Consider the following 24,454-nt stretch of genomic DNA (forward strand, 5'->3'; position numbering starts at 1 on the left):
ATTTTAAACTTATCGTAAATGTAATAAATCGATATCACAATTTATCTACTCATTCATTCTAAAAATTTGATGACGTCATCTCAAAATACTGTGTAACTGGCTGTTTTATCTGTGGTTTAACAATACATTCATTAATGACAAGTATATAATTATGTTATCCTTTTGTGGAAACTAATTTATTATTATTATAGATATGTATAGGGAGTGCAAATCATAGATTACGGTTACGGGATCGATGGCTCTAACCAAAGCGATTAAGTTCTCCTCAGTTTTAGCATTATATTGAAAGTGAAAGTGAAATTAAAAAAAAATGAATGAATAATAAATGAATCAATAAATTTTAGAAATTAAATCAAAAATGTCTAGGGTTATTTAGACAAAAATTCCTTCCCTCTAAAGCATAGTCCAATAAATACAGTGTTCTGCTTTTTTATTTATTTTATGATAGCCCTATAAGTTAAAAAAATATAAACAATAGATGGAATTCTAACTCACTTGTGTAAGGCTCAAGTTGAACGCATTAACCACATAGCTCACTTAACCGCCGCGTACTTGTCATTTTTTACAGTAATTATGATAAAAAATCAAGGCAGATTCATAACCCACAAGTACAGAAACGTATTGGTTTACAAAATTTAAATAGCATCTACTACGCAAAATCTTGAGCTAGTGTCATCAAATTGTTGGTCCGGATGACCATGGAAATTTATCAGCGTTGTACCATCTACACGATATTCCCAACATACCTAACAAAATTTGACAACAGTCTGTCCAGTAGTTTCGAAGATTATCTGCTTAATAAAATTTGACACAAACAGGGGCAAATAATAGACGTGTTTTTTCATACTCTAGGCGTCATGAAACGTCGAGAAAAACTTTCGCTCCGGAAGTAAATATCAAATTTGCCGAATCAACTTTTATAATTTATCTAACACACTGAACTGAGTACTTCGGAGGTGAGGGAAGTTCTATATAAATAGCTTTAGACCATTTTTCCTTCCCGAACGTACGTTAAAGATGTTTTCACGACGTTTCATGGCCCCTAGAGTACAAAAAATAAGGCTTCCGTTTCCGCCTGTCTATCGCCTGTCCATCTTGTATCTGTTGTCTATTTATCATATGTCTGTCTGTCGTTTGTCTGTGTCGATTTTTATTAGACAGATACACTGGTCGACTTTTTGCAATTATGTGAAATGAAAATACACGTTTCTGATGTAATTTTTCCTGCTGATTACGAACCTGCGTTTAGATTTTTGTTCGCACGCATAGTTTTTTCAAAATATTTATAATCAGAAAGTCATAGAATACGGAAACGGAATAAATGATTATTATAATTTTTGCAAGGATATAAAATTCAATTATTCAGTCATAGTTTGCCATGAATATTATTGAAAATATGTACAACGTGTTTCAAAATGATTTTCATCTAGTCGCTTATGGCTGCAGATTTTCATCAAGGGAAAAATAGGAGTTGAAGCGATTTCTAAGCTAACTAGATGAAAATTATTTTGAAACACCCTTTATATTTTTTTCATCTAAATGCGTTTAGGCTTTAAAAAAATCGTAGCACAATATAAAGGATCTCATACCACATTTTGAAAAAGAGCAGACTCGGAGACTAATTGTAGTTTGTTTTAGAAGTAGCACAACACATTGTAAAAAATATGGAGAATCTATTTTTTTGTATCTCAAGCGCTGAATGTGTTTTGATTTTAGAAACAGCATAATACACAATAAAGAAGGCTGAGAATCTATTGTTTTCGTTTTTAGAAGTAGCAATCTCAGGAGCTCATTCTGTTTAGTAGCACCAAACAAAATAAAGAATCTCGAGATACCGATTTCGTTTCGTTTTTAAAAATAACAATCTCTGAGACTGACTGTGTTTCACTTGTAGAAGTAGCAATCTCGAGGTCTAATTTTGTTTCATTTTTAGAATCAACAATCTCAGGCCGTAAAGATGCTTGTATTTGGATGTATTTGGATCTTAGAAATAGCATAACACAGAATACAGAATGTCTGTAGATCGATTTTGCTTTCTTTTTTAGAAGTAGCAATCCCGAGATATGATTGTGTTTCGCTTTTAGAATTAGCAATCTCAGAGGCTAATAATAATGTTTTCGTGTGAGACATAGCCTACAACACAATAAAGAACCTCCAGATCCCGATTTTGTTTCGTTTTTAGAAGTAGCAATCTTGAGGGCTTAATTTGTTTCAATTTTAAAACGGAAATTTCATATAAATAATTCTTTCACATGAACACGTATTACTATAGATTAATTAGGTCTCCTTATGTTCTTTCTTCCTGATGTTTAGCTGTAAACCAGTGTAACCTTTGAAACTACCCGATCGATTGGTGTCAGTAATGCCAATTTTTTTTTTAAACTGACATAATGGTGTATTTCTGAATTTTTTAGAGGGTGTTTTATATATGTGTATAGTTAGTATTAATCTGAACCGATATTCAATAAATTAAGGCTGATAACATTGAATTTAAAAATGCAGTTTGTTTAACTGGGTAGTTGACAACCACACTAGAATGCAGTAACTCCAAAAATTGTATGTAAACATTTTTAAATAACAACAATAATTGCAAAAAATGAATATGAAACAATAACTGATCAAACGTCTTCAGAATTTCGAAAGTTATTATGTGTTTCCGAAACAATAAGTCTCTTTTCGGGCATTTATATTTTTTATTTAATAACATATTCATATACTTGTTTTTTATGAAGCCGCTTTGATTTTTTACTATAGAGATCCAGATTTCCCCAAAAAAAATCCAGATTGAGTCATCACATTTTATACTAGTATAGGAGCACTGATATGCTGTGGTATTACCTATATTTTTGTTTCCCGGCCCTAAGCCAAGGAAGTGTGTATTCTCCATTCCACCAACAATTTGATCACGTCCCGTCATTATTTTAAATGGTTAACGTTATCTACATGTGATGAAATGATATACTCCTGAACCTGTGGTTTACGAATCCGCCTTGATTACCTAACATTGTTTTTGTACCATATTTTCGTCGTAGTTTATGCAGCGAATATCTCAGGCATACATCAAATGCTTCATTGATTTTCTGTTGTAAATGTTATTGTAATTGCCATGATCATGTTAATATACATGTATGAATGTAGTTAGTTTATATACTTGTTTATTGTTTGTTAATTCTGACGTGTCATATACAAAAATGTATTTTTTGTCTTTTGGCTAAAATAAACTTATACTTATACTTATTCGATTTGTTCTATTGTATCTGAAGAGCGAGAGACGTTTTGTCTAAATAACCTTAGGCCATTTGTTTACTATTAATTATTGGAGATGTACCGCACGTGTCGGAACTGACATACGTGTCCTTCTGTTGCAGCCTTGCATTTCAGTAACGCATTCATACAGTTGGGACAATTATTTGATCGTTCACCCGATTTCTCGACACTCCACACCTACCACAATGAATGTCTTGTGAGATGTTAAAAGACATCCATCTTGATTTTTTCAGTGAATGTAGCCTCTAAATCAAATCGAGACGCTTCAACAAGGCATTATAAACCAGTGTAGATAACTAGATATTTTATATACGTCTGTATAAGTGCTGGTAAATTATTGCTTACAAATGTCAAGTTGTCAAGAACCAGGTTTATCGGGAAATTGATACCTTAAACTACCTTTAACGTATTTCGTATTCTAATGTTGGAAACACATTCGTCCGGACGTAGAGGCTTAATTTTCGTAAAAAAATAAAGAGTTAGTTTTAACAAACCATACTTCCAAAAAAGTGAGATTGATGTAAATAAAAGCAAATTAACTACTAAATATTCATCCTACTTAAATTCAGTTAAATTGAACCGACCGAAACGACCTATTCCCGTGCCAAAAGCTCGTATTCGTCAAGGAAGTCGCTTTTAGTAATTCAACAAGAATAGTTCGTACATATTTCAGTTTTGGATACTCGAATGTGATTTTAATAATTCAACGACCTGTCTAGTACAGAGTCACGATGTGGTGTTATCCGCCTGGAATTATTAATTAATAACTGCGCGCATCAAGCACGAATATTTTAAACTATTCTAAGAAATTTTACGAGCCACCTTTGCCGCCCACAGATATTTTAAAGATTCAAAGAGAGCCTGTGCCAAAACTAAATGAATATGTCAGTGGTCATGATTAACACTCACCTTCATTCACAGTTAGCGTCGATGAAAGGCAACTTTGTAATCTTTCACCTTGATGAAAAAGTTTTCCCTTTCTTCGATAGATAATAATTTAAGAAAGTTCGGAAACAGGAAGTCGATCAAAATGGAAATTAAAAGAGGTCGATTAAGTGAACGATTTAATCAAATGATTAATCAAACCAGGTGCTCTACTGCACTTTTGTAATTCATAATTTGCAATTACATCGTCCATTAAATTAATTATTGTTATGAAGTTGTCACAAAAAAATTGTAAACGTTCGCTGGGCTTTATATTACGATCAATGCATTTTAATTTCAGGGAAATTTTATTGTATTTGGCATTTTTTAGCACCTATTTACCCATTTCTGGGCGTGTCAGACGTGTCAATAGTCGAGTATTGTTGAACATAGTATACACGTGATGATGGTCTGAGCAGACTTTGAATAATGGCAGGACTGAGTTTAATGAATGTGTTCATTTATTATATACGAACATTTGAAAAGGTCTGTATTTGAAGCTTTCAATGAACAATGCGTGATCCTATCGTTCATGTATTGTGCTCCAATACTGTTTTATCAAATAAACAATTTACCAGTACCTGTCCTACGACAAACTCGTATTTTAAATAAAACTTCTCCTTTGAGGACACGTACGAACAGTATCAAAAAATTAAATTAATTTAAACTAAAATCTGAAGTGCTCTGCACAAAGGATATTCGATTTACTGATTTTCAGTATTTTTATTTCGACAATTATTTTAACCATATTCGGAAAAATAAAAAATTGCAGAAAATAGAACTTGAGTATTCCTAACTTCCATACTTTTTAGCGACCCTGTAAGTACTCTTAAAGATACAATATTTTTCGTGCTAATAAAATTGTTTGACATTGATATCTGCTTTAATTTCAGGGCTGTATTTAAAAAAATATTATTTATTTTATTTCTCACATTGAACATTTGATTACAACGAATTTTACCAAAACAACAACTAAAATGTAAAGACTGTTTGTGTTCTCCAACTTTGTGAGTTACGTTTATTATTTGTGATACTAACATTATTTAGAACCGTTGTCACCACCGCACACAAATTAAAATACAAAAAGTGCTAAATAACAATGCTTGCAGAAAAAGCGCGATTCCCGATTACGTCAGAAAATAACAGTTTTCTACCAGCAATCACTGTCATGTAAACGCAATCGTGACAGCAATCTTCTCATTATCAGACGTGTAATGACGTAGGGCATTCGTGTTGAAAACACGTGCGTAATGGTTGTATTATCGACTTTCTATATCAGCTCCAGTTCATATGTTACATTCTGACCTAATTATCAACTCACCTCTCTGATGCTAAATTTAACACTATTTGAATTACACGGACCGAAACAAACTGACCAGTTGGATTCTCCCTAATAACATCAAAGAAAATAATATCCACTGAATGTCAACCGAAATTACAACTGGTTGTCATATTCCATCAATAACTCGCACAGTAATAAAGGTATGAATTTACGCTTTCGAGTGGCAATTCGTTACGATAATTCAGCAAATGCGAATAAAAATAGAAAAAATTGTTGCAACAAATCGTCCCTCAAAAATTTCATGCATTAAAATTTAATAGTTTAACTACGATCGTAATAGCTAGTCCTAGAGGAAAAACTCAATTTGGAGCATGTATAATGTGAAGCACGCCGCACATGGGATTTAAATCGGCGATTATTAATCACAATAATGGAATGACTTCAAAAGTTCAATTACGCGAGGGGATTTTCTGTGTCGAAACAGAAATTTAAGAAGTGGAATTAGAAACGTTCCCGGTTACTCAATTCCGTCTTGGTGTGAAGAAAATTGATTGAAATTTTATTGTTTCCAATATTTCGTTCGTTGTAAAGAAGGTGATTGCAAATCCCCGACGCAATTAATTATTTATCAATTAATATTTAATTTCTTTTTAAAAATATAATGGTTTTCCCTTCTTTTGTCACAGCTGTCAAACTGATAACGAAGCCTATAAAATTTTTATTTTTAATAAGCATGGATCTCATTTAAATCACGTCCCTTTCTTCCCCGTCCCACATTTCTCGTTTTATTCATTTTAATCGATTAATAAATTTACATTGCGAATTGGGGTGGTTTCCAATTTATTTCGAGCGACGGTTTTTCAATAACAGCTTCTCTACGAGTTCTGATTGTTGGATTTGTTAAACAAATAACTAGTTTATTTATTTTTTAAATGAGCTATCAGTAGAATCAGTTCGTTTAAAATATCGCTGAATGAGCTTTTGCAGGACATTTTCGACACACGTGCACAACAAAGCAATATATTAGGAGAACATTACAATAATCTAATTTACTCTCTAGGATTCGGAGAAAGCGAAGGTTCCATTCAATTTTCCACATTCTTGTGAATCTTGTTTAAAGAAATCCCAAAGACACTGATAGGGTTGAAAATGTCTTTTGGTATTTATTATTTTTGGTTTATAATTAATAAATAATAATTAACCAATATATCAAATAACAAAATTTGTACGCCTTATTGGTCAGCTCACGGGAAACTTTTTAATTATTATGATTAATGATTATATTACTAAATTACTGTAAAACAATTCGGATGACATAATGCTTTTGAGCGCGAACGAACAAATACACTTCACTTCTCACACAAAGGGTGTTGCTTCAACTCCCATCAAAATTAACATATGCAAAGACACACTAGACAACCACATTAATCATATTCGTTCTATTCCACTCTGGGACTAAAGTTAAATTATAAAATTAATGACATCAGCAAACAAGTAGGCTAAATAACACAATGCCTTGGAGGAGTACGAACAGCACAGATCACGACCTGGATGAACTGCACCACCACTATTTATAACGAAACTCGATTTATATACAACAAAAGACTAAAAAGATTAAAATAAATTTAAAAAAATACAAATAAAACACAAGAAACTGCCAAATTTGGAATACCATTAGTAAAACAACGAAATTTTAATAGAAACCAGATTTTTGTTAGACAGATAATCTCTGAAACTACTAGACCGATTGTTGTCAAAATTTATACGTATGTTAGAAATATTGTGTATATGGTAAAACCCCTAACCAAAATTTGGCTAATCAGCTACTTAAATTTTATAAAAAAAAGTTACTCCTGCACTTGTAATTTATAAATCCGTGTTGATTTTTTTACCCTAGACATCCAGATTTTTCGAAGACAAAATCAAACAAATTTCATTTTCTTTTAACCGCTTATGCTTGTAATCTGAACGTGCTATTAGTCGAATTCTTTCAAAGTATGAAAACCTGAGAGTATCTCCATTTTTCCCATTCTATACTGCACTATTCTTCAAGACCGAAATAAATTTAAGTACGCTGTTATTTTCTAATTGTTTCACTACGTTTTAGAACAGATTTTGCAGCTTCATTAGACAACGTAATACGCACGTGTACTCAGAATTGGTAAATTAATATGCAGTTACTCATCTTAGACAGAATACGGAATGCTTAAGTTAATACAACATGCATGTGAAGTGTGAGATTCTACATAGAATGACAGTAAAGAGAAATTGCCGCCATGAAAGTTATAGTTTTAGTATTTATGATCACCCGGATAAGAAAAAATCGTCTATCGAAAGAATTCTTGTAAGTTTGGATGCACACGATCAAAATCTTAACAGGGGCGTTTTTTCTTATCTCGAAAGGGGAAAGCTGACGTCGAGTTAAAGAATAGTTGATATTGTTTATGCTTAATGAGGCAAGACTGTTAAACGAAGCGTGTTGTAGGGTCTTCCTGTAAAAAAGCAGAATCGTTTTACATCAAGCTAAAAATTCGCACTATTCTCGCCCCAATAGGTTGAGAAGCAGGAGAACAAAAAATAGAACATAAATAAATAAAATTAATATCGTCATACTCTCCATTCAAGAGGCCAATTCGGAGACAAAACTGGGTCTTGCATAATTTACGTTCTCATTGTGTCTCCTCTTGCGACATTAATTAAAATAGCAATTAAACGCAGAGTAGATTGAGGAAACACGCCTAAACAATAGAGACAACATTTTCAGAAGCCCTCAAGAAAAATTCTTAATTTTAATTAATAGGTGGCTGAAAATGAGCAGGGACGAATGAGGAAGAATGTGGCTGAGAGAAGAAAAAACGAAACTCCGCAACGTCCCTGCGTAATTATAGTTCGAGCAAGTAATTATTTTCAATTTTTATTGAGTTATCAGATGAGCAGCTCTGCTGGGAAAAGGCGTGGCTGAAAGGGTAAGATGAATAATGAGTACCGGAGTGAATCTCTAATGAATAGACCGGAGCAGTCGGGGATTAGTCTTAAAAACTTTGCAAGAGACACCCGTTCCACTATTAATAACCGCTAATTATTTATTGCGATCTATTTTTAGACCCTCTGAAGCGACAATCCAGAAGAGATAATAACAAGCCGCTTAACACCACATCAGCAAACCCAATTTACGACATAAATACTCAATAGCGCCGTTTATGAAATCTTTATCAAAGCCATCAGTTTAGTAGTCAAGAGATACACTCTTTCTAAATTACTTCCCTCTGAGTCATAAATCGTATTATTGTCGTGACAGTTTCAGAGCTTTTCCACCGCCACGCAAGTAACAATGCAAAGTTTCACTAAGCTCTTCATTTAGAAGTAATCAAGTCTTAAATTTTAGATTTATTAATTGTTCAATTTACCTTCAAGTCTTAAGAGACGCCAACTTAGACAAAGAGCAAACAGACACTTCAAAACTTTAACCAAAAACCTCAAGATTCAGTACTACAACTCACCAATCACAAAAGTCTACCTATGAAATTTCAAAGTTAGTATCTAGGAACAAGATTTATAGACATCTATATCAAAGGTTAATTTTTTTTATTCTTGATTATTTACTGAAAAATTATCTAATAATGCTGCCCTGGTTTAAAACCTGTGATGTTAAGAAAAGTCGCGAAACTTTTTCTATTGTTTGTGTAAAAACGGTAACCCGATATTCTATTTATAAATGTTATTTTGAATGTTGGATGTAACTTGTAAAACTTGTAAACTTTTAACAAACACTATTTATAGTCCTTCTTTTAAGACACAAAACGGAAAAATTTAAACAAACCTCAAGATTTATCTGAAAATCTTACTCTGGAGCTATTCGCCACCATACTGACAGTAAGACCATACTATAATATATACATTTGTTTACCTAGTTAGGTAAAGAAAGAGTGTTTGGGCGAGAAGACGCAACACAATTAAACAGGTCAAACGGTTTTGTGACGTTCCATCTTGATTGTGCTAGTCTTCTCATCCAAACACTCGGTTCCCAAACAGGTATGATAAACCCTTCGAATATTGTTACTTTAAAATTAATGACAATTGACAGCTTGGGACCACCTGCCACAAATAGGTAATGAGAGTGTTGCTCAGAGGATGTGATCACTTTAAAAATTGTGCGTGCAAACAAGTTTGTAGCGTTAACTGACGTTACTACCTAGTTATGTAAAGAAAGAGTGTTTGGACGAGAAGACTAACACAATTAAAGTCGAACGTCATAAAACCTGACCTGACGCGACCTGTTTTATTATTATTATTCGTTAACATTACGTGGTTACAGTTAGTTACCGAAAAATAGCCTTGAAAAATGTATTTAAGAAAATAAATAGGGTCATTAAATATATATTATATATTGAAATAAACATCGGTTTGATATTTATGACACAACGCATTGTTCCAAAAAATACTGTGCAATAATTTAGTAAAAGATAATTCTACATTAACTGAACCAACATCCTGCTAATAAAGTCTACAGCCGCAGTTAATCAAAATGAAATATTATTAAAATACTTAAACTTTCATAAAATTAATCGTATTTTTATTCCTTCATAACAAGATTCTTTCTTAAATTATGTTCCTCGGTAAAATATGCTTAATATAGCTACCAAAGTTTTCTAGTGTTAATTTGCTCATAAATTTTCATGTAAAAATGGAAACATATTTCACGTGTTCCACTGCATACTTTCATAAAAACGTGTAAATAATTACATGCATATTTCTGATAATATCTTACTTGGAATAAAAATGGATGATTTCGTGCAAATTAGAGTTTTTTATTATTTCAAATGTCAAAAATTTGCATTAAGAAAAGACATTTCGTTGTGGAAAAGAGTGCCCACTCAACATGTACTAATTTTTTCTAATTACACTTAAACACTTTAAATTAACATTCAAATGGAATAAATTACTATTTCGCATATTTTCCTTTTTGTTGGTTCTTAAAAACTTATAAACTGCGTTGCAGCTCTGACGATTTTATAGTTTAAGATGGGAGGGTCGTTAAAAACCCACTTTAAATGTTATACGCATTCGTTCTCGGCAGAAGTACTTTTTAAACATCCCATATAACTTTATGGCCATAATCGACAAAATTGACCCCTCAAATATACGCATATATAACCATTTATTAAAAATGCTTCATACTACTTTCCCAAGATGAATCTAAAGTTTGTTAGATTCTTGAAACAAGTGTAATTGACACTATCGACATTAATCGAAATCAGTAAACAAAATTTATATCTTTTTTACTATAATATAAAATAGCTACCGCTGCAGTTCAACCTAACCTCAAATTCTTACATTTGCTTTTCTTCTTTATTTTGGTTGGATAAAGAAGTGCATCTTGAAACTTTACCTTAATATTCGACATAAAGACATGCAGATTAAAAATCAAGGATGATTCGATTACAGTCAAAGAGTTAACAGTGACAGATGATTCACAATCATTCAGTCAGAGTTACAATAGCCCAATTTTTCAAGGTTAGTTGCAGATAACCTTTATTTCCTCTGCTGGGTTCAATCATTTTAGTTATTCTTGAGATACGTAAGTTCATGAGAGTGAAATGACAGTGACACAGTTTAATTTGTTTGTATTTTCTGTTATCCCGTCACACCCTGCCGTGACATAATTTATCGCAAATTTAGTGGTCGGGCTTCAGCAGACGCTGATGTAAATTATCCCTTGTCACCCTTGCGAACTCATCTCTATCTTGAGTTTGTAACGCGTGTTATTGCAGTTGTCGCTTCCCTTCATAACGTGCGATATAGAAGAAGGATTCGCGAAGAAGCTATCTGAAAACGTGTGGACGAAGAGAAATAAATGAGCGCTCGTCAACTCGAGTGCATAATACAATACAGGTCGATATGAAAAGAGGGCAAGGGGACGCACGGAGACACCCTCGACTCGAACATTACTCTGCGATATTAAAACTAGAGTCAAAAGTTCAAGCTTGTATTTTTATGTAGTTGGCTTTTATGTCGCATAATATGACAGCGGCTGCTGTTGCCAGTGGACGGTGGAAGAGATATGGAGAGGAACATTTAGCAAAGACCCACATTTATGTCATCCCACGATATGCTCTCTGCCCCTGCTCTATGTTACTTTCTTTGTTTATGGTTCTTTATTTTTTACGTCCATCCCACCAACTTCTCCAGTAATGTCTTATCATATTTTGTTCAAATTACGGGTTTATGACCGTACGCACACCGAACCGGCATAATCATCAAATTATCTCTTTACCTAAATGGCAAATTACACAAATTTCTATGTCGCCGCGCTTGCAAAACGATATATTTGTTTTGTAAAGGGAGCGCGGTGTAATGAAACGTGAAGCGCTGGAAAACGTCGAATCAGAATAGAATTTTGAATTTCTCTTACAAATTAAGCTAATTTCAAGTAGCCGACGTCACTTACGCAAATAAATCTGATGTTAGATAAACTCTGTTTTTTGTATTAAATACATCGCTACCTCTGAGTAATGTTGTTCGTTATTTATTTATTAGCTTAAAGTTTCAAAGCCGACAACTTCCAACGTAACGGATGTTTTTCTGCAGATTGCTAAAAGATTATTCGTTAAGCAAAATTTTATCGTCAGAGAGAACTTCACAGTGGCTGCAGCTGTGAATAAATTTTTTAGTTTTTGATTTATTCAACAGAATAAATTGACTCATTCATTAATTTTTTAAGACACACCTGTATAAGCAATTGGAAAAAGTATAGACTGGTAATATTTTTATTTTGCATATTTTAAATAATATTTATTCGGCAAAATTTTGAGTTGACGCCATCAATTTTTTTGGAGGGGATAAACGGATACATTTTGATTAATGGTTTACTTAAGACGTTTCGGTTCTGCACTTCCGAAGTTAAGTATACAATTAGAAAATGTAATTACACAATTTTGATTCTTTTTTCTAAAAGTCTGCATGACCCTAGACATTTCGGTTAGTGTTTTACCATCTACATGATATTCTTTACAAACGTATAAAATTTGACAGGAATCTGTCCAGTAGGGTCTGAGAATATCTGCCTAATAAAAATCGATACAGAAGGACAGATAAGTAGACGACAGACAAATGATAGACAGATGAAAATGGAAAACTATTTGTTCATCCTCTAGAAGTCATGAAACGTCGAGAAATCATGAAAGTGGCCAGTCATCACTTTATTGACAGTTTTTGAAAAATTACAAAATCACACTTGTTTGACGTTAAAGTATATTGGAAAATGCAGTGTTATTAATACAGTAAATGTAATAAAAACATTTTCTCATATAAAAAATAATTAATAATAAAAATTTATTACTGGCATTTCTCTAGCACAAGGGACACATTTTTCAACTTTAAAAACAGATAATATAGTTTTCAGTCACGTTTATTGTTTATTGCGAAACAGTTTTTCTCAACTTTTGTGACTAGTGGTTTCAAAGATAGAAAGAAAATTTTAAGTATACAAAACTCACTTGACATACACCTTGTAAAACATTTATGACTTAATCGGCTTAAACCAAAGCACCCTTATAAGTAAAACTGGCTATTGTATAACTTAACTCGTTCACATTTACCTAGCAAAACTTCACAGCTCCATTCTGTCAACAATGGACAGTAATGTTCCTTGTGGTTTGGGTCCATTATAAGGGTGGTTTGACTAAAGCCATACAAGTTTTTTTTTCGAAATTTAGACTCATTCTCCAACTGAAGAAAATTTTAAATTTATTAGCTTTAAATGCAGAAGAAATAATTAATTTTTAAATGCTTATTTTGTCGAAAAATGTTCATAATTACCTGACTATCTATCAACCATTTGATTATGTAGAAGTTACACACCTGAAACAAAACACACTAAATGAGAAAAACAACAATAATGCAGCGAATTAGACGACAAACCCTTTTTAATAGAGTTCATAGAAATTCTAACAATTGTCAAAATATAAACAAAAATACCGTGTGCTGCCTACTTCAAAGCCCATTTTTTGCAAATTATTTATTTTTGTAAAATTGCAATTTAAAAGAAAACTTTATTGAAAGCTTCTCTCAAGTATCACAAAATACTTAACGTAAAAATGGTTAATTAATTTTAAAGTAAAACAAGGAATGAAAACTTCACTTACGAATTTTTAAATGGAGTTTTCTTCTTAACGTGCCAATTTTGACAATTTTTACTTCCAGAGCTTAAGGTGAAGAAGTATTACAATAAAGTCCATGCGACGAATGTGTGCTTTCATGTTTTCTCGACGTTTCATGACCCGCAAAATATGAAAAAATTGGCCTCCCGTTTTCGTCTATCTGTCGTCTATAGTATGTATTAATTTTTATTTATTTTTTTTACATTTTTTTAATTTAATATTGTAGTAAGGTCCATTTTAACAAAAGTCTAATTTCGCGTTTCTCTGACACGCTTAAATTAAGGAATGTGAAAATCTTAGTTCCTCGTTTCCAACTGTAAGTTTATCTTTCTGTCTTCCTTTCTGTAGGCATACAAAAATATTGGTCTAAAGTTATTTCGACATCCCTACCGCCAAAATTAGAAGTACAGTCGAGATATCGACTACATATAAACCACTTAGAATGCCACAAACACATGTAAAATAAATACGATGAAAATTCAGGGATTCATAAACCACGAGTACAGGAGTATATTATTTGATAAAATTTAGATTACTTTAAGTACGCCATATAGTGGAGGATTATACAAATTTTGATTAACGTTTTTCCATCTACTCTAGAAGTCATAAAAGGTCGAGAAGACATGAAAGTAGCCAGTCGCTTGATGAACGCTTACGCTCAGGAAGTAAAAATTAGACTCTAGTTATAAGGCAAAAATTCCCAGCCCCTGATTGATCGATTGATTGATTTAGACAGAACTTCCCTCGCTCCTGAAGTATATTCCAACAAATCTAAAAAACTATAAATTATAAAATTTGATTTAGCGAAATTTTGTTTATTTTGTGATCCCTCTAAATTAAACAATATGTAGATAATACCAGTCACAGTGCAAAAAAAAAAAAAACTATCAGGGGATCGAACCTGCAACCGTTGAGCTCCAGTGAACTGAACTATGAGCGGTTGTTGACCGTTCTCTTCTTGATATAAAATGTTATTATACAATTTTGATTTTTTGGGAAAATCTGGAGCTTAGGGTATATCTGAAAGCGGACTTATCAACCACAAGTACATGAGTATGTTATTTTATTAAATTTAAATAGCATTTTCTATGCAAAATTTTGAAGTGATGTCATCCTTGTGGAAATGAATGAATTTGACAGACGACAGACAAACGAAATCGGAAGACTAGAATCTAGGGGTCATGAAACGTCTAGAAAACATTAATACTTCGTTAGCTTACGCTCGGAATATGCAAATGAATGTGTTGAACGAACTATTTTATAGATTTTCTTAGAACAGAGAACGTGATTTACGTTACGTTGTTAATTTTATCTAGGAAGTTGATGTCGTCATCTCAAAAAATTATCAAACATACAAACATATACGTCCTAAAGATGTACCCGAAATAAGATACGAGTATATACATAAACGAAAATCTAGATCAGTATATTTCATCGATTAACTTGTATACAATATGTTACCCGCACATAACGAGCGATCAAAAACACCTCTAGTTATTTCTCGGTGGTCAAATGCTCTCTGAACGTATGATGTAGCTAACATCTAAGAATAATTTAAGGTTAGATAGACAGGTCTAATAGTGGCAGATAAGGGCAGTGATAGGAATAAAAAAACGAGTTTGGCACTGATAGATGTGCAACAAAGTTAGCCACACCATACGTTCAAAAAACAATTAGTGACTAGAAGTGTTTTATTTTTGATCATACGTTATTAAAATTAATATATCTGTCCTTGCAACACATTGATCCAAAAAATATTAAGACGAGCCAAGAAACCCCCCGAATTATTACCTGTTTCTCATTCATTACTTGGTTTTTATTTAATTGTCCAATTCTTCAAAATAAATCGCTACTATCAAGACCCCTACCAATAAGATCAACCCTATTCATCGTATACGATATCAAGAATAGTCTCGAGTTCTTGACAAAAAGCGAGAAACACCGATGTCCTCAACCTCGCTGCAGAAAACAGAAACGGTGATCCATTATACCGCGATTCTACTTGAGCAATGCGCAATAGCAATTAAGTTTGTGTAGCACCAGACACAAATATGCGTAATTTAAAACCTTTGTACTGAGCATAGCTGAAGAGCCGTCTTAGTGTTCCTCGGTTTCAGCAATCAAGCGAAATCGTCGTGGCAACGGCTGTAATCAACATTTCAATTTGTGGAAATTTGCGCGTTGATTCCGTGCACTTTGAACATTCATTTTTTGCAGGTGTGCTATCGGTAAAGGACGAGTCGTGAAAGCTGCGACATCCATCACGCCTCGCTGAGCCCAATCAAACCAGACAGGCTAGGCCACACTCACCCACAGACTCAGTTTGAAAGCTTATCAGGGCCGTACTTGCACTTTCGCACCCTCGATTCCTTCAGCAAACACGACCGAGTCGTGGAGTGTAAAAGAATACAAAAATTACACACATAAATTTTCGTGAAATAACAACTCTTACACAGATGTTAATTAAATGTAGAAACCATAGTACGACGATGTGACGATACTTTTCGCAACATGTCTGAATTAGTGCCAGTCAACCAAGTGATCTTCAGAACACAATTTATCTCATTACTATTATTATTATTATTTTGTTATAAATTGATTACACCTTATCAAACTTAAAAAATTTCAGGAACATATTCACTGACTCAAAACGATCGCAAAAAGAATTAATAATAAACATTGTATCACAGCAAAATTTGTCAGCAGTTTTTTGATACAGCAATGGTTCAAACTAAATCTGAACTACTTTTTGCCGACTGGTGCCTATCATGTTTGAATTGTTGGTATTTGTGTCAATAACGTTTCGGGTTAGATCTCAGTCATGGCAAATAATTGTAAATTCCGAGTACTTTGTAGAACACATGCAACAGGCAGAGTTAAATAAACAGGAGTTTTTTTGCTGCGTGAAACAAACTATGCTTTACAGTTTTTTACTAGAAGCTCTCTCTCTAGAGTAAAATCAGATAGTATATTACAAAATAAGGCGACAAGCAAATGTTTTTATTAGTGTCCTTAAACGAAAGCAATAATTTGCAGGCATTTTTTAAAATTCTATTAATTTTAAAAAATACTTAAAAGTACCTATACATTTTGTTGAAATTCTTCATGCTAAACCACAAATGACAGTATGTTCCTTAATAAACTGTTGCTAATAGTAGGTCAATCGTGCACCCAGTACAATAATAGTATACAGGGTTGCTAAAAAATATAGAAGCAGTTGAATATCTCGGAAACGGTTAGTCGGATCTTCTTGAAATTCGGGTTATATTTAAAAATACTCAAGCTCTATTTTCTGCAATTATTCTAAACTTTAAACTTCATTTGTTTTCAAGATGCAAGACTAACATGTTTTTTTTTTTTTAATAGCACCACTAGTCAAATCATCAATTTTTGAATAGAAGAATTCTTTCTGAGTTATTTTCAATTTCTAGATTTCTAAAAAAATGCAAAAGAAAAATTAATAATTCCTTTCCAAAAACGTTGTAACGTTGTAAAGAAACGCATTGGTTATGTTTGATGTTTTCGGGTTGATCAAGCAAATTCGTGTTTTTAAATCTCTTGACCTATACAACTCTTTGCATATTTGCTAAGTACGGCCCTGTCCACCTTCTCCACATTTGATTAATAACGGTCGGTTTTGAGCGAAGCAAGCACTTCTTTCGTTCGTATTCCTGAACGCACAATTCCAGATTATCACCTGAACGCGACGCCCCGTGGAAATTGGATGTAGCTCGAAAACGGAAGAAATTTTAAGCTTTGACGTCGCTGAACGTTTTTGATAAATTTTATATTTCGGCGACGGCTGCACCGAAATAATATCGTAAGGTTAAGGCACGTTTATTGCACGGAAATTACTTCGACGAAAACACATTCGATGATGGAATTTTCGGCAACTCATTTATTATATTATTTATAGGAAAAGAAGGCGAGATAACTCGCGTCTAAGGTGCTGTAAATTTATAATCACTAATATTTTACGCGGCCCCCTCACTTTCAAACGGGAAATGTAACCGACATCGTGCTTTATGATCTTTGAGAAAAAATAAAATAATGCCAGACTTCGTGTTTTAGTGAATTTTTTAGTGACATTAAACGCTTTATGATGGAAAGGGTTGCTTCATGCGGTTTAATGAAAAAATTAAATATGCGTATCCAGCTGTTCTAATTTTTTAATAAATTTACGAAGGTTATTCATTTTGAAAAATGGTCCCACAGAAGTGTAATTTATTTTATTATCGCTTCAAGAGAAGATGTATAAGAAAAAGTAAACGCATTGGTTATTCATTTAACAAGTACTTTTTTGTTAAACTATAAAAACCACAAAATGTCGAATTATTTTGTGGTGGCAAAAATAAAGAGTAAAAAGCATGTCCTATTTTGAAAGGATCAAATAAAGAATGAACAAGCACATCCTGCTTTTACTTAGTCGAGCTAAATTGACTCCAACCAACGTGACCAGCTTTCCTGCAGAATGGAAACTTAGCAGTGATTTTATCATTCCGGTCAAAAGGTTAAAACTAGTAAATTCAGCTTGGCAGAGGAACTAGTATCAAACTAATAGCTGAATTAACTGCCGTTACATTATTTATAGAACATTTACCCAAATCAATAAATCAGTTACACAAGTGTACTTGTAGTATGGCGGAAGACAATTATTTATTTTAACTTATCCAATTCTGACAAAACTTATTTTTACAGAGTTAAGGTATTCCTTAGTCATCTACATTACTTATTATCACTATCTGTATGAAGAAGATTGGACAGCTTACTGAAGTATCTTAACGCTTTTTGCCTCAATCGCCCTCAAAAAGGACAACCTTTATGCTTTTAATCCTCCTATAGTCGACGAAGTCTAGCGTATAATAAGATACCTTTACTCAAATTTTCACTTGCAAAGATCAAGTGGAAATGAGTAAAACGGCATCACCTGGAAATGTCGAGGATACACTTCACAGGATTTAATCATTCGACTTGACAGATGAGTGATATGATACTCTAACCTAAATTGTTACCACACTGAATTATGTCAAAGTCCACGCCCTTGAACGTGACTCGTAATACACAAATCTGCTGAAAATCTTAGCATAAACGACATTTGTAACAATTCTGACTAACAGGCTACACTTAATTTGGTGAAATTGAATTAATACAATACAATTCTGTACATTTTGTCACAACAATTTCACATATCTGGTCTTTCCTCAACACCAATGTCTCACATTTGGCAATTTTTTTCAACATTCATCTCTACTCCGAATCTCTAACAGAGTTGAATTATTTACGATCTGTATTAACGCACAACAAGAGAAAATAGTGTGGTTGTAATTTACATAGGATGAGTGTTATTTTTTTACATAAAAATTTTGTGGTCAATCATTTTCTTGAAGCTGAAAGTCCTCCATTACCATTAATATTACTTAAACTTATATTACAGAAACCAACATCCGGAAAATGTTACATCTGTGATTCAATTTCGTTCTAACATTTGCATACTGTTGAAGTTCCTGTAGTAGTTCAACAAGACTCTTTAAAACTCATCAAACACTAAACCAAATGAAAACACTGACCCTATGTAGAAAAGAGGACCATATGATGGTTAGGTTGTCCTTTTATCGAATAATAAGCTAACCTTGTAGAAATAATAGTCGAATGTTACTAGACAGAGCTTCCGTCGATCCTGAAGTACGATCAAACAAATCGAGTTTTTTGAAAAAATAATATAGACAACTTATTTTGTGATTGGGTTACCTACAATCTCGCGCTTTAACGTAACCTACATTGTGTTTTGTTGTCATTTTTGTAAGCTTGCGCTACTTATCGCCGAATTTGTTTTTTTCAACAAATTCTTGGGTAACTAGATAAAACAATAAAAAAACACTGTGTATTATACAATAAAAGGTTATCAATTTTTAATTTTTTTACGAAAATTTGATGCCTAGAAAAAATACTCAAGCCGGTTTCATAAACCACAAGTATGTTATTAATTATATAACATTTAAACAGCATTAACCAGGCAAAATTTTGACGTCACGTTAAATTTTAATACAATTGACATTTGTTTATCATTAAATTTTGTCTAGAACTTTTCACTTCCCTATCGTAAGCTAAGAAGATTGTATGTAATCGAGTCCATCGGGCGGCTGGCTAGTTTCAGATTTTCTCGACGTTTCCATGATATCTACACGGCGAAGAATGCGAAGTATTGTTGTCAAATTTTATGTGTATGCTAAGAATATCGTGAAGATGGTGAAATGGTACCCAACATTTCTCTAATCATCATCGCCAGCAATTTGGAGACGTTCCCTCATTTTTTTTTAAAAACGGGAGTTAAATTTTATAAAATAATGTACTTATATATTTGTACTTGTGCTTAATGAATCCAGATTGATGTTTTACCCTAGACAACAAAATTTTCGCAAAAAATCCCATCTGGTCATTTTTTACTTCTTAAGGGTAAGCTAAATACGTGGGTATTGTAATCGAGTCTATCGAGCGAGTGGCTACTTTTATGTTTTCTCAACGTTTCATGATCCCTAGAGTATGTAAACATAGGTCTTTCGTCTGTCTGTCGTTTGCCGTCTCGCCGCATCTAATTAGATTTTTTTTAGAAAGATAATCTTCTAAACTACCGGACCGATTGTTGTCAAATTTTATTTCAACTTTGGTTTTCTTTTTTAGTCAATGCATATAGTGTCCTTTGAACAACACGATTACTTAAGCATATGTTTCACAAGGTAAATTCTTTAGGCAAAGTAGGATGTTGCATTAAAGCACCGCCCCCCGGCTCACGACGAATTTAAAAAAATCATCACAATTGAGGTAGGGCGGGCGGGCGGGGTCCATATTTTGCCCTTTTTTTTTAAATAAATGTAGTCTTCTTTTCACAATAAGAAACGTAGAACATTTTGAAAATAGTAAGTTTTTTTAGGGAAATATATATAGTGCTACGCCCCTGGGTCTGATTACGAATGAAAAAAAAAACCATCACATTTGAGATCGGAGCAGATGGTGTGGCTTAATTTTTGACTTTTTTTTCTTAATATTTTATTTATATAATATTTTTTTAATATAAATTAAGAATATGATATAACGTCATCTCCAAGTTTACTTGTATTTTAGGAATCCGTGTGAGTTTCTACCCTAGGCATATAGATTTTTGTAAAAAAATCAAAACTTTATTAATTTTGTTACATTTTACAATTTAACTTTGAAATTGCAAAACTGAATGCTCTGAAACCTAGCAAATCTAAATCTAAATCCCATCTAAAATGTACAAAATATGTATGATGAACCTATGCTTGTGATTTATCATTCCCTTCATATTTTTTAGAATTGCTTAAACAGGGTGACTCAAAACAATTAATGAATGAATCAATTTATTTTATTCATCAAATCAGAAAACTGCAAAACCGAATGCTTTGAAATCCTTCAGACGTTTTAAAATTATTGTAAACATGATAAATTTGTAATCAAAATATATCTATTTTTCCTTCACAAATAATAATTGATAACGTCTCAAAATTTTGTCGAATAAATCATGTTGAAAATATACAAAATATGATGGTAGATGATAGAACTGCTTATACAGGGTAAAATTAATGGATGAGCTCACTCCATTTTTCCGAAAATTTGGGAATACAGTATTGTTATTTTATCTACTTCTACTTTAACATTACATACATATATTTATTTTAACTTATAAGGTTTCTCAAAAAAATCGCAAAGTAAGAATCTTAATTTTTCGAACAAGCTGGATATGTTTTATTGTCCTTCAAAGAGAAGTTCCATCGAAATAATTTTCAACCAGTTGTTTACTTCTCGAACGTAGGCTAAGAAAGTGTCTTAATAAGGTCCATCCGACGAACGGCTACTTTCATGTTTTCTAGACGTTTCATGACTGCTAAAATCCGAAAAAAATTTGTCCTCCGTTTCCGTCTCTGTCGTTTGTGTTGATTTTTATTACACAGATAATCTTCGAAACTACAGAAACCAATTATTGTCAAATTTTATATGTATGTCAGGAATATCCTGTAAATGGTAAAACGCTAACTAAAATCTGTATGACCATTCCCACCAACAATTTGATGACGTCCCCTACTTTTTTTTAATAAAGTCCATTTAAATTTTATAAAATACCTTACTCTTGTACTTATGGTTTATGAACCTGCTTTGAGATTTTACCCTACTTTTTCTACTAGTAACGCAAAGGTCGCGCGTTCACACCGCTCAAGATGCTTTGGTTTTTCCTTTTTTTTAAACTACGACTATTATTATTTATATCTTTTATTAATGAGGTTATCACAAAAAAATAATAACATTTTAGATGTACAATTTTTAAAGAAACGGGATTTGTTGGACTGTATTTCAGGGGCGAGGGAAGTTCTGTTTAAATGACCTTTTCTAAGATTTGAACGTTTTATTAGAAAAACTGTTAAAAGTTCCATTTCTAACGTTTTTTCAAAGAATTACTTTCCATTAAATTAAAGCTAGAATAAAGAAACTAGACCCAATCGTCTCCTTTTACCGAAAAGGGTCGATTCTGAATATCGCCAGCGTGTCAAGGCATTCAGAAATGTAAAAACAAGTCGAAATATAACTCCGAGCTCATAAATTTCAACTAACATCTTATTAGTATTTATATTAAGACCGTTTCCTTAGGATTTTTGAACTAAGTTTAGCTAAAAATTATTAGTAAAAATGTTAAAGGTTACAGACATAATTTGAGTGTTTTAATTTTTCCCATATTTTGTAGCTAGGCATTGTATTAGAAGAAACAACAACTTCCGATGTAAATAATCTACTTTACGAATGAACTGTTACTTTATAAATGCTACGTTTGAATTCGTAAATTAAGTAGATTTAAACTCTAACATACACACGATTTATATCTGACTGTCAAAGTGACATTTATGACACCTGTCATCGTTTCAACCAATCAACGTGTTTATTAGGCCTATAATTCAGAATTGCAAACTCAAAAATTTGTTTCAATCATTAATAGTCATCCGGCATTTTGTACATTTTCGATGGAATGTATTCAGCAAAATTTTGAGGAGATAAACAGATAAATTTAATTGACGATAAGCTTGTCTTATAACGTTTGCACGATTTCAGAGCAGGTTTTGCAAATTCTAATTTAATTTGTAAAATATGTATTGTTTTACACTTTCGATTTATTTTGCAAAAATCTGAATGTCCAGTTTAAAAAATTATCAAGGAATGTAGAAGTATATTATTTTATAAAATTCAAGCCGCATTTACCGGGCAAAATTTTAAGATAACATCATCAAAGTAACTTGTACGCACTTGATATTTCTAAAACACATCCATAATTTCAGAATAATCACTCCAGTAATTTGAATTATCTGTCTAATAAATTACAAACAGACGGAAACGGGAGACTTATTTCTTCATACTCGAGGGGTCATGTAACGTCAAAAAACAAGAAATTAGCTGTAACGGGATAAAGCCTATTACAATACTTCCTTAGCTTACGCTCGGGAAGTAAAAAAATATTTCAAATATACATATTATTTATGCGTCTAGAATTTATTACACAACGCTGATAAAACAAAAATGAACAAGTTGACTTCATTTATAACAACAAAGTAATTGATAAAAATCATACGAACTTTCACAATGTAACAATAATAATCGAATAAGCTCTTAAATGAATTTTTATAAGTGGGTTATGATTAGAGAGCGGATTTCTGTCGGGCTAGACAAGGCCAAACTCGGTACGGCTCGTACGGGATGGGAATTTATTGCAGTTACCGGCTGCACTTCGTTTATTTGAGATTAGAATAACGCTGCTTCGTTGCACTCTGCTGTTAATTCCAGTTCTCATTTACTTAGCCGTTTGATTAATAAATCGTTATTTGTATTTATGGAATCAAGTGACAATTAAATTCGGTGATTACCTATCACCCGCTACTGAGTCCCGGCGATGCAGCGCGTCCCCACCTATATCGTGACGTAGCCCGACAGAAATCCGCTGTCTAGTTATGATGTATCGCGAGATTAATAGAAAGTGTGATTAAAGACGGCCACTGATTTTCAGATACAGAGTTGCATTTTCAACTCAACTTTCAAATTGGCGGTAATTCGGCAAGAAGAAAATTCTGTCAAAGTGAAATCTTGAAAATTCCATGGCTGTCTTTGATAATGTTTTTTATTTCTCTCTCGGTATGCAGAGATAGATGAGAAGAAACACTCTGTATACAGTATCCGAAGAGAGATCGTTGTTTTGAAAACATGTAAATACGTCACTTAGTAAACATTTAGGATCGGCCTGCCTTGTCCGGCGCCTTTTTAATTAGAGAGTAACCCATACAGAACAATCAGAAATAAATAACAATTCCGCAGTTCAGTAACAGAATGCAGAATGTGAAAAGGGTTTGTCCAAAGCCATCTGGTGCGTGACTGGGTAACTAAATGAGTGGAAAATAGAATTACAGCTGCTGCGCTGAAACCACGACACCCACATTACACGTGATCGGGACGATCCACACTTGCGGACGCCACTGGACCGGTCGGCAAATAATAATTTTTCAATTTATACGCAATTTCACGAATTAAGCAAACATTAGCTTAGCTTAAATGGCCCTATCAAATTATCCGAGGCCGCGGAGGCATTTTTTGTTTGATTATCGTGAACGTGCCGAACAAAGTGTAGCAAAATGTAGCCGTCTTCCAGTTCCGGTTCATTTCGCACAGAAAACCATACTTTGAAGGCGTCAGCTCACCGAAATTTGACACCAGTTAGGCATGAAAAAGATTTATATTCGGGTCGGTGCACTGTCTTTTTAGGTCGGGAAAAGGG

General features: G+C 33.0%; 1 protein-coding gene across 1 annotated transcript in view; it reads right to left on the minus strand.

The window, feature by feature from the left end:
* The window catches only part of Glut1 (Glucose transporter 1), a 337,838-nt gene that overhangs the window by 256,157 nt on the left and 57,227 nt on the right, over positions 1 to 24,454 (minus strand). The window lies entirely within an intron of this gene.

Source organism: Zophobas morio, unplaced genomic scaffold (genome assembly GCF_036711695.1).
Source record: "Zophobas morio isolate AGI-343-1 ecotype UQ-CSIRO unplaced genomic scaffold, CSIRO_AGI_Zmor_V1 ptg000024l, whole genome shotgun sequence".
Classification (NCBI taxonomy): Eukaryota; Metazoa; Arthropoda; class Insecta; order Coleoptera; family Tenebrionidae; genus Zophobas; species Zophobas morio.